Source organism: Microtus ochrogaster (assembly GCF_000317375.1).
Source record: "Microtus ochrogaster isolate Prairie Vole_2 chromosome 6 unlocalized genomic scaffold, MicOch1.0 chr6_random_2, whole genome shotgun sequence".
NCBI lineage: Eukaryota > Metazoa > Chordata > Mammalia > Rodentia > Cricetidae > Microtus > Microtus ochrogaster.
Genome location: NW_004949095.1, coordinates 11,979,240 through 11,998,136, shown reverse-complemented (window position 1 = coordinate 11,998,136; position 18,897 = coordinate 11,979,240). Strand labels below are relative to the sequence as shown.

Genomic DNA, 18,897 nt, shown 5'->3' with positions numbered 1-18,897 from the left:
ACCTTGTCTACATAGTGAGTTCCAGGTTAGAGTCACAAAGTGAGACCAAGTCTTAAAAAAAATATGGAAGAGAGAGAGCGAGCAAAAACACAAAGGAAGGAAGGAAGGCACAGTTATAAGCACACCTGTGAGGGATTATTTTTGCTTAATTTGAAGTAGGAAGATCTACTTCTAAATCTGTATTTTTGAGCTGGGAATCAGACACCTTTAATCCAGGTATTTTAAGATGGGAAGACCCACTTCTATTCTGGGCCATGCCTTCTACTGAATGCCTATATAAAGACAACGACGAGGGAAGTTTTCTCTCTTTGCTTGCTCTTGCCTCATGCAAGTCCACTCCTTCACTGGCATAAAAGCCTACTTTGAGATTTCAGAATATACGGAATACCAGGAGAGACATCCAGCCTTGTGGACTGAAAAACTGGCTGGATTAGCTGGGCCACAGTGTGTAAATCATTTTAATAAATCTCCTTTCTATATACATATATATTCTTTTTTTGTTTGTTTGTTTGTTTGTTTGTTTTTGTTTTTTCGAGACAGGGTTTCTCTGTGGTTTCTGGAGCCTGTCCTGGAACTAGCTCTTGTAGACCAGGCTGGTCTCAAACTCAACAGAGATCCTTCTGCCTCTGCCTCCCAAGTGCTGGGATTAAAGGCGTGCGCCACCACCGCCTGGCTAGAGATTCTTTCTATAAATTCTGTTACTCTGTCAAACCCCGAGTAAATACACAGCTCACAGAAACTCATGAATTAACATTGTACATGTCAGTCTCATAACCTGAGCAAACGTCAGCTCAGTTGATTGTTGCTCAAGGAAGAGCTTTCAATATCGGGATACTAAAGACCAGATTCTAATGGCTTGTGGGAAAACCACCAAGGAGTTTTCTTGGTGAAAAGACTGGTCTGTCTCTGGCCTGTTATATTTATCAGACAATATGCCCCATTTTAAATGATCATTAAAGAGACGGAAGGTTTTAGTTTATTTGCATTATCACTGGTTTAACTTGTGGAAGGCTCTAGGTTCAAGCCCCAGCAGTGTAAAACAGTCTAGAACAAATGATCACGTGCAGTGGTGCAGGCCTTTAATTCCAGCACTTAGGCAGAGGGAGGCAGATCTCTGTGAGTTCAAGGCCAGCCTAGTCTACAAGAGCTAGCTCCCCTCCGTGGCAGGCTCTAAAACTACAGCTAAACCCTGTCTCAAAACAAACAAACAAAAAACAAAACAACAAAAAGAAATGTCAATTGGAAGGACATTGCTTGGGGTTTACTATTCTCTGATTTTATTTTAGTGTTCTAGCACTCTGGTGTCATCCCATGAAATCCATACTAATTACCAGCCGAGACGTTTACTCAGACCAGGAGAGGCTGACAAGAGATCTTTGAATTTATTACATATTATAGATACTTGATAAAGCAGACAAATATCACACATTCATGAATTATTTTCTTTCTTTTGGGAAAGGAGATCGAACCCAGAGCCTCGGACACATAAAGCAAGATACTACATGACCAGCTCCCAGATACGCTATCATTGCCCTTCCTCACTTAGGATACTTTCCTGTCTCTACTTTGCACTTCCCTAGGAAATAGCTGCATGCGTGAATCTTAACTGTTAGTTTTCTCTGCTAGTTGGCCCAAGTGATTAAACCCTGCCAGAGAAATCCTAGAAATAAGCAGTGCCTTATTTTACACCCATAATTAACAAATGCCAAAGGCGGTCTCAGCAAAGCACACCAGTCCTTTTGCTCCTCACACTTGGGTTACATCTGCACGCTGAGGGGATTTCAGTCTTCTTAAACCGCCACACCGGGCCCTCTCACTTCGCCCCCTACTTCACCAAGAACAGTCTAGCAAAGCGCTGGTTGTAAATTTATATGCTCGTCCATCGGTTGTGTCAGGGCACGGAGACAAGTCAAGTTGTATTCCAGACGACTCAGGACTTCTGGAATCTTCCCAGGCCAAAAGCTTTGTCTCCCTGAGATAGTTCTGGTTGCTGGAACGCCCTCTTTCCAGTAGGAGGCAGCGTTACCCTCGGCCGCAGTGGAGATGCCACGGAGGCGTCACGTGACCCCGCAGGCTCAACTCGCCCCTCCCCCCAGAGGGCGGTCCTGCGGAGATTTTTCTTTACGTGCGCAACGTCCTGACGTAGCACGTAGGGGCTGGCTAGCCGCCATCTTGCTTCTTTTTCTCGCTTGCTCTCACCCTCTCAGGAGGTAGCGAAAGTGCTTTGGCGGTTTTTACGGCCGCGGCTCGGGCTTTCCGTACCTGGCGGCCTTGCGGACGATCCGTCGAGGCGCCCTCCCCTCCCCCTGATCCGTAGCTGGCGAGTCCCTGGAAGCGCGCAGACTCGGTCCTCAACCCTGGCGGGTAAGGAGAGCCAGGGCGTCCGGGCGGTGAGGAGGCCCCGATGGAGGAGGACGGGCGCGGGAGGCCTGGGGGCCCCGCGGCGCCTCTGCCTGGGCTCCCCGGCATCGCGGCGTCCTCGGGGCTCCGGCGCGGGCCCGCCGCCCATGTGCGCTGCGTGTGCTGCGGCGGGGCGGCTCTGCGGCTGCCGGGGGACCCTTCCACCCGCGCGGGCCTGCGCGCGCCCTGCTCCCACGGCGTGGAGGAGGCTGCCCGTGGCTGCCCCGAGGTCCCTGTCTGCCCGTGGACGCTCCTGGGGTGGTGCTCGCGTTCGCAGGGAGCAGGGTGGGGGGGGGGGGCGCCAGGCCGATCACCGAGGCTCTGCAGGGACCCAGGATCAGCCCTACTTCCGCTAGGAACATGCTGGACAACTTCTTGGAGGATTGGGGTAGTCCTTCCTCCCGCTAGGCCTCTGCAGCCCCGCATTTGCGGGAAGAGTGTCCGACGGCTGCTTGTTCTATAGAGAGAGCGTTTGGTACCACTGGTTGCCAGGGTGAAGGCCCCATGTAAGACTGTAAAAAAGAGCAAGGGTGTCAGTGAGGACTCTCGTTCGGTTTTGCACATAAGGAGCGCTCTGATCCCTTTAAAGAGATGGATATTTGTTTAAAGTTTGTTCAAGATCTTTGGGGTTGGGGGGGGGTATCTGACTTGCCTAATAATTCCTGGCTGTTAAAACTACCCGGATTTCCGCATTGACTGGTTTTCAGCCTAGGTTCATAAATTCATACCCCGGTTAAGATACTTCGAATTGTACAGTAGGCGGCTCTCCTGTTAGGATTGCTCTTTTGGAACGCGCCAGAAGAATCGGAGGATGCTTAATTCAGTGCCTGCTAGTCAATTCAAGCAAATAGAAAGTGGTAGGTAGGGTGGTATTAAGCGACCACCACGTCAAACCGCCAGCGTTTTTAAAAAGTGGATTTAAGCTTCGATGTTGGTCCTTGAGACGCGGCTTTGGCTGGAGCCATTTTTAGGTGTGTGTCACGGATGCGCTGCAGCATCTTTGCTGGCTTGCCCCAAATACACGGCTTCTCCAAAAATTCGAACTAGATTGAGTTTGTCGATAAGGAAAGCCGTATTTGCTTTTCTGGAATGGCTTTTTCGAAATGAGCTGTTTAGTGGGTTTGGGCTGTTGGGTTTTTGTTTTTTTGCGGGGTCTGTAGGTGTGTGTTGAGCATAGAATGCCTACTGTTCCCCCCTTCTTACTTAACCTCTGTGTACTAATCACAAGACCTTTATATATACATTGTCCTTTTTTGTTCCTTCTAGTCTTTGAGGAAGGTACTCCTTTACTTGATTCACAGATGAGGGCATGGTATTTTGAGAGACTGAAGTAATTTGGTCAAGGTCACACAAATTTTTGGTGGTACTGTCGTCAAAGCTGTACTTTCGAAACCCAAAAGGGATGCAGGGAACCATCAAAGTGCCTGTTTGTTCTTACACTTTTACAGTCTTTGCTAAAGTAAGGTCCATTATTAGCTGGTAGTTTTTCTTTAGCCTGCCTTCGGTATTTGAACATTGTTGCATGTGAAGGTTAAAGTGTTGCCAGGTGTAACTGCGTTTTATCTGTTTGGCTTGGGAAGACTAGAAGACAGTGATGGGCAGCTTGAGGTCAGCCTAGGCTGCATAGTAAGACTAGGTGAATAGTTAAAGGTACTTTTTTTAAAAAAAATTCTGAGAAGACCATTCCTTCATTCAGAAAGGAAAGGTGATAATGGCAGCCCCTCGCAGGCTTGCTGGTGAATGTAAGACTGGGTAAAGAGTTTATTACTATGCTTAGTGCGTGGTTAAAGAAAGCAGGCAAGCAAGAAAAGAACAGCTAACAATGGAGGGAGAACAGAGTACTGGTAGAAAGGAAAAAATATGCTCTTTTTCAAGCAGAATAACCTGTGTTCTCAAAATAACCCGTCTGGATACTTAGGTTGTTTTCTTTGCCCTGTTCTACTTCTCTTTACACTTAAATACTGGATTTTAATTCATAAATTCCTCCTTTGTGCTCTGTATAGAATGTAACCCTGGTATCAGTTCTAGCTCAGAGCAAGGAATTTCTTAACTGTCTTAGATAATACTGTATCCTTGAGTCTGTGCACTGTCCCCTCCCACACTTCAAGTTGTGAGTTAGCTAGGCGATATCTTTCTATGCAGTTTATGTCATGCTGGTATCTGTAAGAGTTCATCGTTGGTAAAATTGCAAAAGAAATCAATTACATATTTAGAAAACTATTCTCTCTCTATTTTGAGATGGACTCTCTTTGCAATCTTGCCATCCTGGAACTCACTATGTAGACCAGGCTGGCCTCGAATTCAGAGATCCTCTTGCCTCCCAAGTGTTAGTTAGGATCAAAGGTCTGTGCTACCATGCCCAGCAGAGAACCGCAGTTTACAGTGAAAGCAGCCCTGAAGTTTGTATCGAAGTTCTGACTAAGACTTTTGACTTCAATAAAGCTAGATTTGTCTGTTGCTTTGTAAGTGGAGTAGCACAATGAATGCTTATCTCAGTTGATGTTAATTGTTGCTTGGAAGTCTGAGTTAGTTTCCTGAGTCATAGTCCTAGCATCTTTGTGGATCAAAGTGTTCTTTAGAGAGTCACTTTTGTATTATGTTTTCCTTCTAAAGCTAACTATAAAATTGTTTGTGTTTTTTTTTTTGCCACATAGATTTCTCATTTGTTCTAGAGATTAGCAGGCCAGCCATGGTTAGGGGCCTATGTCTGCACCTATTTACAGAGTCAGTCAAATGAGTGCTATTACTGAGGTTCAACAAGCAACTTCTGTGTCGTTGGCAGGCACATTTGGCAAAAACTATTCTCGTCAGTATGTTGGATTCAATCTTAGTAGTTCTGCTGGGTGCTGAATATTAAAGGAAGGTAAGCCAACATTTATAGAGAGCATCACTAGTATTTTTAAAAAGTACTGTCTTGCTGGGAGTACTTCTAATCCCAGCAGGGAGGTAGAGGCAGGCGGATCTCTGAGTTCGAGACCAGCCTGGTCTACAGAGCTAGTTCCAGGACAGGCTCCAAAGCCACAGAGAAACCCTGACTCGGGGAAAAAAAAAAAAAAAAAGTACTGTCTTAAGAATTTTCCATGCTTCCATCACCTACCATGTATGGTAGTTGTCATATATAGTTGATCTTGCATTATGTTCCATGCTTATACACCTACCTTATATAGTGCTTGCCATAGTTTTTTTTTACATTGTTGAGTAAGGATTAGAAATACCAAATAATCTATGCAAAAGAGTAAAAGTACTCTTTGTGAGATTGATTTGCATCAAATTTTTCTAGTTTTGTTTGTTTGAGACTAGCTCTAACTGCCTAGAACTCACTGTTGGGCTGGCCTTGAACTCACAGATTTACCTACCTCTACTTCCCTAGTGCTTGGATTAAAGCTTTGTGGTCCCACAACCAGCTTAATTTTCAGTTTTATTCTACTATTAAATAATCTTTTCACTTTGATAGATTGTTGAATGGCTTTGTTTCTTACTACCAAGATATTTCGCCTTAAAATACTAAAAGTTACCATGAGCTACCATAAATCCTAGCACTTGGGAGGCCAAAGCTCTCTTGAGTTTAAGGCCAGGTTGGTATATGTAGCAGTTCCAGGCTAGCAAGGGCTTCTTAAATAAGGTGGGTGGGGGTTGCCATAGAAGTGGAGAGAGTTCTTTGTATGGCATTCATGAGGGTCTAGGTTTAGTTCCCATTACTGCCCTTCACACCATATCTTTTATAGTCCTTGGGTTCATACCTGAGGATGAAAACAAAGGCATGTGAGATGGTGCAGGAAATTTGGTGTAGAAAATCTACTCACAGAAAAAGATAGCATAGATGAAGTGTCTGGTTGATTACGGTAAAGGAAGGCATGATGGCTAGAAGATAAAAAAATAATAGTGGGGTAGGAGAGATGACTTGTTGTGTCAGTACTGTGAAAGAGAGAATCTGGGTTCAACTCTCCAGCACTCACATAAAACTAGGCATTGCTCCCCATGCCCGTAACCCCAGCAGTTGGGTGTGGTGGTAGTAAGCTTCAGGTTCAGTGAGAGACTATCTAAAAAGTAAATGGAGAGTCTGCTGGGAGACTGCTGGCATAACCTGGTTTCTGATTGCAGGCACATACAAAGTATCAATAATAGTAATTTTTGTTTATTTTCTTTTTTCAAAATTTAATTCCAGAGCTCAGAGCTTGTCCTTAAACTCCTACCTTAGCCTTCCTACTGCCAAAACTACAGGCATTAGTTATCCAGCTTGACTGGGGTTTTGTTTGAGGCAGAGGCTCATTATGTAGCTATCTGGTTCAGGTGTGTTACAGTTATGGCTAGTTGATTGCTCTCACTGTTAAGCATGTGCTTAACAGCTATTCAACCACTAAGTGCTATCCCCAGTCCTGTAACTTTTAACTTTTTTTTTTTTTTTTTTTTTTTTTTTTTTTTTTTTTTTTTTGTTTTTGTTTTGTTTTTCGAGACAGGGTTTCTCTGTGGTTTGGGAGCCTGTCCTGGAACTAGCTCTGTAGACCAGGCTGGTCTCGAACTCACAGAGATCCGCCTGCCTCTGCCTCCCGAGTGCTGGGATTAAAGGTGTGCGCCACCACCGCCCGGCTGTAACTTTTAACTTTTTGTTAAGGACTTTGTACCTAGCTCTACACTATATGTCCCCATCTCCCAGGGGGGCTCGCTCTTTAAATCTATACCAGAGTAAACCTTAGAAGTGGATTCTTTCTCCATTATAACACTAGACGACTTTTTATTTTTTTATTTTTTCAAGATAAGGCTTCTCCATAGCTTTTGGTTCCTGTCCTGGAACTAGCTTTTGTAGACCAGGCTGGCCTCGAACTCACAGAGATCTGCCTGCCTCTGCCTCCCGAGTGCTGGGATTAAAGGCGTGCACCACCACCGCCTGGCTACTAGAAGACATTTTTAAGTTGATTGTTTATGGTTACCTAACTAGTAAGTAATAGTAAGGATTTTAATCATTGACCCACACAAGCCTGAGTGATAACTCTGTCCCAGTGACTGATATTTCCTGAATTGAAGTCATTCAAGTTTTTTAACTTTGTCTTCAACCCATCTGTTGTTAATACTTAAGCTTATTGCTGCACCCCCACCCCCAACCATGTCTCACTGCATATCCAAGTTGGTTTAAATTTGCCACCCTTCTACCTCAGCCTTTAGAGTGCTGGGATTACAGGTGTGTGTTACACAGTTCAGTTTTAATTTACTATCTTTTAATTAAGTGAATTTAAAAGTTAAATGTACATTTTTTGACTTTTTTTTAACCATCTAGTATGTTTTAAAATAAGCATGTATACTCTTAAGTTCTGATTTGTGGACCACTTCAAATTAATATCTACCCTCTGGAAAATAATTGCTGTAAAAATGAGTGCTGGGTAAGATCAAGCAACAGCTGCAGACAATGAAGGCCAAAGTGACTAAAAGCCTGGACTGGAATGGATTCATCAAACAGGAAATGGCAGCATTGCAGAAAAAAATACAGTGTAGTCTTAACGCATGCTTGACAGCCATTTTTGTGAACTTATATTTAGATAAATGACACTTGCTAGGATGTCTTAAGAATCTACAGCAAGGGAACAAGAGCGATGAAGAAACGGGCAGAAGGGAATAATATAAACATAAGATTACTAGAGTTAGCTCTAACAGAATCCCCCAAAAATTGTGGTAAACAACCTTTGATTTAGGTGAGATATCATTGGTAACCCCTAAAAAAATAGGTCAAGTAGTGGGGATGGAAGGTTAAGAGGTAGAGTGGTGGAAATTAATACGACCTTGATTTTCAAGCATGTCAAACTCAGAACTATAAGGTTTAAAGCTTAGCTTTAATTTTTTTCAGTTTGTATCAGCTGTCAAGTTCAGTCTTTTTACTATACAAAGAGAACATTACGTGTGCTTTTTTATTTTTTGAATTTAATATTCTATGATACCATGTGTCATGAGTCTTTTCCATATTTGTTTGTTTTGGAGATTTTTGAGACAGTCTCTCTATGCACTATTGGCTGTCCTGGGACTTGCTGTTGACCAGGCTGGCCTCAGTCTTACAAAGATCTGCCTGCCTCCTGTGTGTTGGGATCAAAGGTGTGCACCACCGTGGCCCGTCTTTAGCCATATTTAAAGCACAAATAAAGAGGAGATAAGTGTCCTAAGATGAGGTTAAGATAATCAGTCTAGTCAGGAGACAGGCCGGCCAACTTGGTCTACATAGAGAGTTCCAGGCCAGCCAACACAATATTGTAAGACCCTATCAAATAAGAGATGGTGATGTATCTTCCTTCCTCTTTCCAGCTGGTAATTTAATAAGTGCAAGACTATTGTTTATGATTGTGTGGTCAGTGCATTGCACAAAGGTTCTAGACTGAAGAAGGCAACAAGAATGTAAGTACAGCCCGTGTTCCACTAGTGGAGTTATGTGCTCTTTTAATAATACCAGCTTCTCTCTGAGAACTGTAGTTATCCCCAGAAAGATAGGTATTTTCTGTTTGCTCGAAGGCTTTGTGGAAGCCAGTGGATGCTTTTGAAAGCCTTATGGAAATAGGATACACACACACACACACACACACACACACACACACACACACACACACACACACAGATCAGTGACTAAGCAGAGCTTATAAAGGAACCAGGGTTGGTTTTCAGCACCCACATGATGGCTCACAATCATCTGTAACTCCAGTTCCATTTTTAATGCATTTTAAAGATGGGTATCATAACTTATTGAATATTTTTAGTAAGAATGAAAAATGATATATTAAATACCATGTCAAATTTCAAAAAAGTAAGAAAGCATTTTGAGAGTCCTAATTTAATTACAATTTAATACTCAAACATTTTGTTTTGATTTTTCAAAATATGACTATTGGTGGTCTATAATTCAAGAAACTTTTAGAATTAAGTTTAAAATTTTTTAGATCTCAATTGAAGAAGCACAATATGGGAGGTATAGAGTTTCTGTTGAAAGTTAGAGATGTGAATCCTATAAATTTGTTTAAAGGTGGGAAAAGAAAGCTGAATGTGGTTCCTGGCACCTATAATGCCAGCACTCTGGGATAGTGAGTCAGGAATATTGTGACTAGTTTCAAGCCAGCCTGGGCTACCTAGCAAGTTATTTTGCTTTAAAATAAAAGAGCTTTACTGGATGGTGGCTTTGGAAAGAGATTTGAAGTTTGGTTATGTTGTTTTATGAGTTTAATTTTTTACTAAACAAAATTGGACTTTTTGTTGTTTAGTTTTGTTGTTCTAATACTACGATTTGGGTATTTACTGCAATTAGTATCAAGTTGTAGAAAGACAAAACATCTCCCAATAGTCAGGAGGAATCTTTTGATATTGAAGACAAAGGTGTCATGTAATATTTATGACATTCTTGAACTTGGAAAGACTGAAATTAGAAAATGTAAGCTGTGAATGTACTCCCTTTAATGTTTGAAGACCAACATTTCAATGGTATTGGAAGAGTTAGTAACTTAGATGGCTATGTTTGAAATTCCATTTCCTATTGTAACCCTTTGGTTATGTTAAAGGTTGGTAAGAATAGGGGCTGGAAAGGTGGCTTAGTGGTTGAGAGTCCTGGTTGTTCTTCCAGAGGTCCTGAGTTCAATTCCCAGCAATCACCTGGTAGCTCACAACCATCCATAATGAGATCTGGTACCCTCTTCTGGCCTGTAGGCATATATGCAGTCAGAGCATTGTGTACATAATAAAAAGTTTTTTAAAAAGGACTGATAAGAAGGGTGAGCATTTGAAAAAGAACACTCTTTCCCCATAGCTGAAACCATTCAAGTCCTCCCATAAAATTGGCTTAAAAACTGAAATCAGTCTTAAGAGTAATTGTATATAAAGAGTAGTTAAAATATTGTAGGTTTTCAGTAAGGAGGCCCTGCTAATCACTTGAAATAAATAGTAAATGCAAGAACTTTTACTTTCCTAGAACAGGGCTTCTTTGTGTGTGTATGTGCAGTGTGCTTGTTTGCGGAGGTAGAAGCTAACATTAGATGTTTACCTCAAAGCTCTCTACGTTACTGAGATCCTCTCTAACTGAGCCTGCCTGTATCTCACTCTGACTAGCCAGCAAATCCTAGGGATCCTGTCTCTTGTCTCAGCACAGGATTAGAGATGCAAACAGTATCTCCACCCCGACCCCCCACTCATCCCCAGTGCATTCTGGTCCTCATGGTCTCATCATTGTTTGCAAAGTCCATATTTTACCACTAAGCCATCTATCTCTTCAACTGCTTAGGACAGGGCTTCTTAACCTTTCCACTTACAACTCATTTTGTCTGTGGCCCTGGTATATAAAATATACAAGTCAAACATTTAATAATAATCATTGTTAATTTATTTAAAATATTTTTTGTTATTTTACTATTTAAAGATAACTTTATATGCTAGAGATAGCTTATTTTATAACTAAGTCTTGTTTAAGTATTTGATTTGCAGAATGTAAAGTAAAGATCTTCAGCATTTTTTAGAGGTTGACTGGCACAGAGCTAAGAATGACATTTTACATAAATTCATAATACAAATATCAGAAGTATGTTTAACACCATCTTAGAAATTTGTAAAATTGTGTTCTAAACTGAAACAAGCTTCTCATCAACTTGAGAAGCGATTTTAAAACCAAGCAGTATTGCGTATTGCAGTCCAAAGGTAAACTAAGTTGATACATGCTGAGGACTGATAGGAAAATATTGTTTTTTTATAACTAAACCATTATGTTTCTATACAAACAGAAAGCTAAATGTCCAGAAAAACACTAGAATTCATAGCACACAGCCTTCGCTAATTTTAAATAAGGCTTTAGAGGCAGCATTTGGTTCATGGCACGAGGGTATGTATATACAGAGAAGCTGACCAAACAACATTGTTGAGTGCTGCCAGAAACACTTTGGGTTCGTTGTAGGATTACAAATTAAGAAGCCTTTTACTATTACCAAATTTTATGTTGTGACCCATATAAAAAGCTGTTTCAGCAGTGGGTTTTTTTTATATTTTTTTAGTATAAAAGATTTACTAGCTAGATTGCTTTTATAATTATAAAGGTTGTTTTCTGTCCTGAAAACATTATTTCCCTTATTTCCTTTTCATTTTTGATTTTGTTTGATATGTGGTCTCAGCTGGGCGGTGGTGGCGCATTCCTTTAATTCCAGCACTTAGGAGGCAGAAGCAGGTGGATCTCTGTGAGTTCAAGGCCAGCCTGGTCTACAAGAGCTAGTTCCAGGACAGGAACCAAAAACTGCAGAGAAACCCTGTCTCGAAAATTAAAAAAAAAAAAAAAAAAAACAAACTTAAAACCATTTGATAGTTTCTACATAAAGAAATGAGCCCTTGAGATGGTAGATATGACAGTTGCTCTGATCTGCTGAGTGCACATTATTTGTGTGTATTAATGTAATATTAAGTGAATTGAGATATCATACCTCATGTATGTTAAGGTGTGTAAAAAAGTCTTTGGATGTCATTTTAGACATTCAGGTTATTAATTGGTTATAATGGGCATCAGACCTTAGAAGGTGGTCAGTACAATAGCCTGCCTTTGCTAGGAAGCCACTTGCAATTGGGAAGTCAGCAGTCAGCATGCATCGTAAATAAGATATATATATCTCCAAATAGCAAATACCACAATAGCAGTGATACCCCCCCCCCATCATTTCTTTTGAGCTCTCTCTCTTTTTTCCTAAGAAGTTGGTAGGTTCTTTTCATGGGATTATATGCGCCACTCTTGATTACTCACCACACATTAACTGAAGAAAGTCATGGGGAAAAGGTGTCCAGGATATGGGCATAGGAAGAAGTCATTTGACTTGTTTGCTAGATGCATGCAGCCTTGTAGAAACAGAATAGTCAATTCTATACTTTGACAAAGTTACTTCACAGCTCTTGGAGTTATCTGGCCAATTCTGAAAATAGAGAATGGGACGAGTCTTATTTTTGATAACTTCCTCCCACTTACGGACAGTTGAGTAATTACAAAGTTTGTGACCAGGTTAGTTTGTTAATACTGTGTTAATAATGATCCTTGGAATTGAACATAATTTAAAACTTAGTATGATAAGTACAGACTCGGTAGAATTAAATCCCAGACCTTTGCATTTGATTTCTATTAACATAGAGATTTATTAATAAAGTAATACTACTATAATATTAGCTGTCTTAAAACTAGAGGCTTTTCATACAGACAGGTTGAGCCCATATACTGCATTTAAGAAATTCATGTTTGTGAGGTGGTTGTTTTAGAGGCCCTACCTGTGTTACCCAGTTTGGTTACCCTTCTCTTGGCTTTAAGCAATCCATCCCCCTGTCTCAGCTACCTCAGTAGCTAGGATTATAGACTCCCACCACCACATGGGAGGAAATTCAATTTTTAAATTGTAACTACATAATTACTCTTAAATTATGATAGTCCAGGATCTATTTAATCTTATAGAATCATTGATTATATTTTGGTCTTTCGAATGTGTTTATGGTTTTATTTGTTATGTCTGCTTTCCAGCTCTATTCAAGTTTTAAACACTAGACAGGGTCCAGTAGATTGTTCATTGTACTGGTCATCCCTTAGTACCCAGTCATAGATGAACTTTTCTTTCCTGTCTGCTAGTTCTCAAATAACTGGCATTGAGACTCAATATTAATTTTAGGTAGTCGGCAGGTAACTCAAGCTTATTACTAATTAGCTCTTAAAGCTTAAATGAACCTATGTCTATTAATCTTTTGCCACGAGGCTCCTGACTACCTGTCCTCCAGCACCTCTTGCTCTCCCCCTGTCTCCTGGGATCTCTCAGACTCCACCCTTCTTCTCAGTGTCCCTAGTCTGATTTCACGCCTAACCTTATCTTATCCAGGTATTGGCCATTTAGCTTTTTTATCAAACCAATTACAGCATAATTTACACAGTGTACAAAAGGATCATTTCATAGCACCTAGTGTGTTCAGATAACTCTATCCCCTGCTCAAAGCAAACCCATAAATGCCCAAGTCCTCTTACAACTTACTACTTGAGACTACTACTTTATACCCAACTTCAAAATAAAATAGCATGATATACACATATAACCAAAGCACGTGGTTATATATCGCCAGCTTCCAAATAATGACATGGAGACTTATTGAGTATGAAAGCTTGGCCTTAGTTTGAGCTTGTTCCCAACTAGCTCTTAAAACTTGATTTACATTCTGCCACATGACTTGTTGACCTCTCCACCATATTGTATGTCTGGTTCCCTCTGCCTTTCAGGTCTGCACTCCCTCTCCCCAGTTCCTGTCTCCCTGGAAATCCTGCCTATCCTGGCCTTTCAGCTCCTTATTAGACCAATCAGAAGTTGTCTTGACAGTGTGCAAAAAGATTATCCCGCAAAACATGGTTATATGTTTATAGGCTATAAGTCACCTCAAGATTACTATACCTAACCAATGTAAATGTAATATGTCTGTGGTTTTCTTGTTTATAGTTTTCTTGAAATACTTCCTATTTAAAATTAGTTTGTGTATTCTGTACTTCAAAATGGTCTCATTTTTAAAAGTGATTTTCGGCTTCTATTCTTATTTTTATTTGTATTTACGAAGTAAGATGGGGGAAATAAATATCTTAGAAAGTTTATATTTCATGAATACTGAATACCTTGATACTAGGATAGCTTGGGCATGGAGACTGGTCATTTTAAAGTGGGCAAGTTAGTTAAAATTGGAGTATTAAAATGCTGTGTTCTACACTTAAAACATCAGTCTTACCTCGCCCCCCCCCCCATATAACTAAATGGCTTAAACGACAGAAATTTATTTGTCAAAGTTATAGAGTCTAGAAGTACAAAGTAAAGTTGCTAGCATGGTTTGTTTTAGTGAGTACTTTGTTCCCTGCTTACACATGACCCCTTTTTTTATTGTACGCATGATAGAGAATTAATTCTGCTATCTCCTTATAGAAAGTGTTGATCTTGTCCTGACTTATGCCATCATCTAAGACTAATTACCTTTCAAACTAGTTTTCTAAATATCATCACCTCTGGGTTAGGACTTCACAATTTTCTGGCAAAATATTCCTCTTATAATTTGTGGTACTTTTATGTTATTGTTACTTGAAAATGACATCTCTAAACAGGTAGGTGTATTTATTAATGGAGGCATCACTTCCTGTTTCTAATGCTTTGTCTTTGTCATTTGATATTGTATTGAACTATGAGAGAAGAAAGGTCAACTACATAGAATCTCTTTAATTTTAGCTCCTTAAAGAAAACTGATTTGGTAAAATTATTTTGGGAACTCACCCCTCCTCCAAGATGGTTTCTGTGTAGCTTTGGAATTAAAGGTGTGTCCCACTACCGCCTGGCTATCTTGGGCATGTTTTGAGAACCATCTGAGTTAATATTGATGTCACTGTTTTCTTGCTGTATGATTTTTGTTGTTGTTTTGGTTTGGTTTTGGTAAGTTTTTCATTTGTTAGTTTTAATGATTTAGATTTTTTAAGTAGTTCTGAGGCCCATCCCAGTAATTTTACATACCAAAACCTTAGATTTTGAAAGGTGGTTCCAAAAATACCTTGCTAAGTTAGAATGTAGGTCTATGATGTTATAAGTGTGAAAAACAAATACTAAAATTTACTAGTGTGTTTACAGTAGTGATGAGGAAATACTCTGGGAGAAATTTACTTTGTAGAGAACAGGTCACCTTTTTGAATTAAATGCTTAAAATTATTTATGAGGGAAGAATAAGCTTAATCTTCTAGAACATATAAAAATGATTTAGAGAAGTCCTATATTTCCTTATCCAGGTATTTTGCCTCTTACTATTTTACTTTATTTCCTTTGTTTTCTGCGTAAGCGTTCACCTCTGCACACACTGACACATTTTCTGTGTTTTTTAATGTCTAGTTCTAAACAGTGTAGTCTCTGCGAACCTAAAATTTATACTCTTCTATCAATAATTTTCTGAGAACAGTTCTTGAACTTGTTCTGATAAATGAGCAGAAACAACTGGTTAGTAAGTAAGCTTGATTCTTTGTACATGTTCAGTATTGTTGCTGACAAGTGTTGGTGACTTTTGCTGACCAATATTCCTCTCCCTTATTTATTCCTTTTTGCTAGCTGTTAGCTCTTTTGTAACATACAAAAGATAGAAATTTGCCCCATTTGTAGTGTCTGGTAAGAGCCAGAGGTTTTGCTTTCAAAACTTGAACACCGTGTCCTCTCACTTGAAGTAGTAGGGATGGACAGGCACAAGAAGCCCACTGGTTAGCCTTTTCTTTTCCCGTTTACTTTTCAGACCTTTGCAACCTCAAGATTTCCAAGCTCTATTGCTGGTTAGTGGATGAGGACAGTATATTTACTGGTTATGACTTCTCCATTGTATATCATAGTCACTGAGAAAATACTTGTAAGAGAGAGTAGGGGTTAAATATTTTGAGCTTGAAGCTCTGTCTTGAAATGTGCATAAGCCTGGCAGTGGAGGCACACACTTTTGATTGCAGAGGCAAGCAGATCTCTGAGTTCGAGGCCAGCCTCATCTATAGAGCTAGCTCCAGAATAGCTAGGACTGTTACACAGAGAAATCCTGTTTCAGAAAAAGCAAACAAAAAGTTTCATGATGTTTTAGTATATCAGCAATTAAAAATGTGTATCAAAGATTGTAGTATGAAGGAAGTTTGGGGAAACCCCGAAAAACAAAAACGGATATTTTTTGAAAATGGTTGATATCTGTATAGTAGATGGTCCTTCTCCTGCCACTACCACTCCTGGTGTGGGCCCCCACATTCACTTTAGTTCCAATCTAGGGCTTCTTGCATCCTAGGTAAACATTGCCACCTAAGCTATACCCAGTGACTGCAGATTTGTTTTATTTTATGTGTAAGTTTGAGTGTTTTGCCTTCATGTATACATGTCTGCACCACATGTGCACAGTGCCCAAGAAGGCCAGAGGCGAGGGATTTGGATGGTTATGAGTTCTGGAGTCACACCTGGATCCTCTGTAAGAGCAGCTTGTGTGCTTTTAACAGCTGACCCAAGCCATCTCTCCAGCCCCAACAAGTCTTATTTATCTATCTATCGATCTATCGATCTATCGATCGATCTATCGATCTATCTATCTAATTTGGTGTGCCTTGGTGCATGGCCTGCATGAATATCTGTGTCAGGGTATAGGATCCTCTGGAACTGGAGTTATAGCTGGCATGTGGGTACTGGGAATCAAACCTGGGTCCTCTAGAAGGGCAATCAGAGCTCTAAGCTATCTCTCCAGCCCCCAACAGATTGTTTTTTAATGTTGCCACATATAAATCTATGGGGCATCAGACTATCTTTAGAGGATCTAAATTATTACATAGGAATAATGAAAAAATGATAAACATTTAGAAACCTCATGGCCAGAAACATACTTTTGTTATTTGTGTTGGGAAGATTGGAGTTTATCGAAATACAGGGGTTATTTTTATGCACATAATAAGTACTAAAGATAATTTAATGTTTGCTGTATTAAAATATAGAATTTTTTACTAATAAGCTGAAGGAATTTTAGAGATTATAGCTAATCTTTTTCAAAAATGTAGAAGCTGCTTAGATTGTTTTCTCCACATCAGCATTTGAGCTGAACATTTGTGAAAAAATTCATGGTTAGCACTGTTGAGTAGCGTCCTTTCATCTGGAAGGGCTGATCGTTGTATTCTGATAAACTGCTTCCCAAATGTCATTTAGACCTTTTGGAAACAAGCTACTTGGTTTAAAAACACTGGTTCCCCCATGTGCATACCATTTCTTTATATAATTGGGAGGGGGGGTCGTTGTAGAAAACTATCTACATTTTTACAAAATCTGGAAAATGCATACACACTATATCTAATTTCAGTAGGGAAATCCTATTTTTATTGGGCTTTTTCAGTTAAAGCGCTTCTGATTTTAGAGAAAATTGATATTTTCAGTGGTAAAAGCAAGGAGGGGTTATTTAAAAGACTTTGTTTTTAAAGATTGAGTTCTTCAGATGTTTAGGGACCTTAATGTGAATGACTTCTGAAATGTATTGTTAATTTTATACAAGTGTAGAGGATTTCTTTCTATATTTACATAATTTCTCCTCTAGCTATTCTTACTCCCTCACAAATTCAAAGCCTCTTATGCTTTGATTATTATTGTAACATATATACATATAATTAGAAATACAACATGGTGAATCTCTTTAGTGCTGCTCCCATGTATATCTTAGGTCAGGCTCCTTGGGATCCATCCGATAGCCTATAAGGGTGCCTTTTCCCTGGAGAAAACTGATTTCTCCTTCTCTCAGCAGCTGTTAATTGCCTGTAGCTTTTCATTTCTGGGTATTCCTTCATCCATGTTGGCACACCAACTGATGTTGTCACAGTTTGGGTCTTCAGTAGGTGACCTCTTTGTGTTCCTGGGTACAGCTTTCCTGTCCTGTATAAAAGACATCATCTTGCAGTAAAGATCTGGTCCTCTGGCTTTAGAATCTCTCTAACCCTTGAAGGGGTGTTTTAAAATTAGAAATGATACATGTAGAGAATATACTGCTTTTGATCCCCATAATTATGCTGATGTGTTTTTGAAATTAGAAGCTCAAAGGCTGAAAAAAATGCTTGAACTTGCTGTTTGAAGGGTTTGGGGGATTACTAGTTACATACATTGTACTGGCTTGTTAAGATACTAATGTCAAGTTCAGCCATGTATCCACACAGCAATTTTTTAAGCTAGTTTTCCTCCATTGGCTCTTGGCGTATAGAATATCCACAAAGGTACCATTTCTTGTTCACTTGGCAAGCTCTATAAAATCTGATTTCTGTCTGCTTTAACTTCCTCCATCTTCTCCATTTCCCCTTTAGGCATGAATTTTACAGTTGACCTTACACTTCTGGGCTAAGGTTCAGTGGTTTGCATCTGTGACTTTACTGTAGAGACATGCAGGGGAAGGTTTTCAAAGAATGCTTTTATTCAGCCTGGCCTGAGCAATTTTGCATAAACTGGCTGATGAAACAGTGTTTGTGTGCGTGGTTGTATATGTGTGAAGAAGCCAGAGGAGGACTATTGGGCATATCCTACTCTGTACCTCGAGAGCTAAGTTAGCCAGCAAGCCCCAGCTCTCCTTTTGCCTTTTCCCTCACTACTACAGGCCTACATGACCATGTCTGGTATCTTAACTGGGTGCTGGGATTTCTAGCTCAGGTCTTCATGTTTGGGTGGAACCTACTGAAACCATCTCATACCCTGGCAGATTATTTTCAAGATCTCTGATAAATTTATGCTTCCTGAGTGAGAGCACTGATTGATTTTTCTTTAGCTCGTGTCACTTCAGAGAAGCCTTCAAAATTTTGTTGCCTTTTACCCAGTTGATTTTTTTTATTCACATTTTTGTTTTACTTATAGATTGTTGATTACAGGTTCCATAAAGTATGACCTGTACAGCCACAAACAAGTGAACATAGGTAATAACCTCAAATTCCTGACCCCTTTCCTCTACCTCCCAAACACTTGGGACTACAGAGGTATGTAACCACAACTACTGTTG

General features: G+C 40.0%; 1 protein-coding gene across 11 annotated transcripts in view; it reads left to right on the top strand.

Annotated features, from left to right (window-relative positions):
• Positions 1-2,147: 2,147 nt before the first annotated feature.
• Positions 2,148-18,897, top strand: part of Prrc2c (proline rich coiled-coil 2C) — a 74,858-nt gene continuing 58,108 nt past the window's right edge. For 9 of the 11 annotated variants that reach the window (XM_013352511.2, XM_013352510.2, XM_013352507.2 and 6 more), the window contains exon 1: positions 2,148-2,364. The gene's annotated coding sequence lies outside the window, so the exon portion shown is untranslated. Of the gene's footprint in view, positions 2,365-5,195; positions 5,264-8,708; positions 8,776-18,897 lie in introns of those variants that run through there. The other 2 variants (XM_026787610.1, XM_026787609.1) reach the window with 2 other exon arrangements.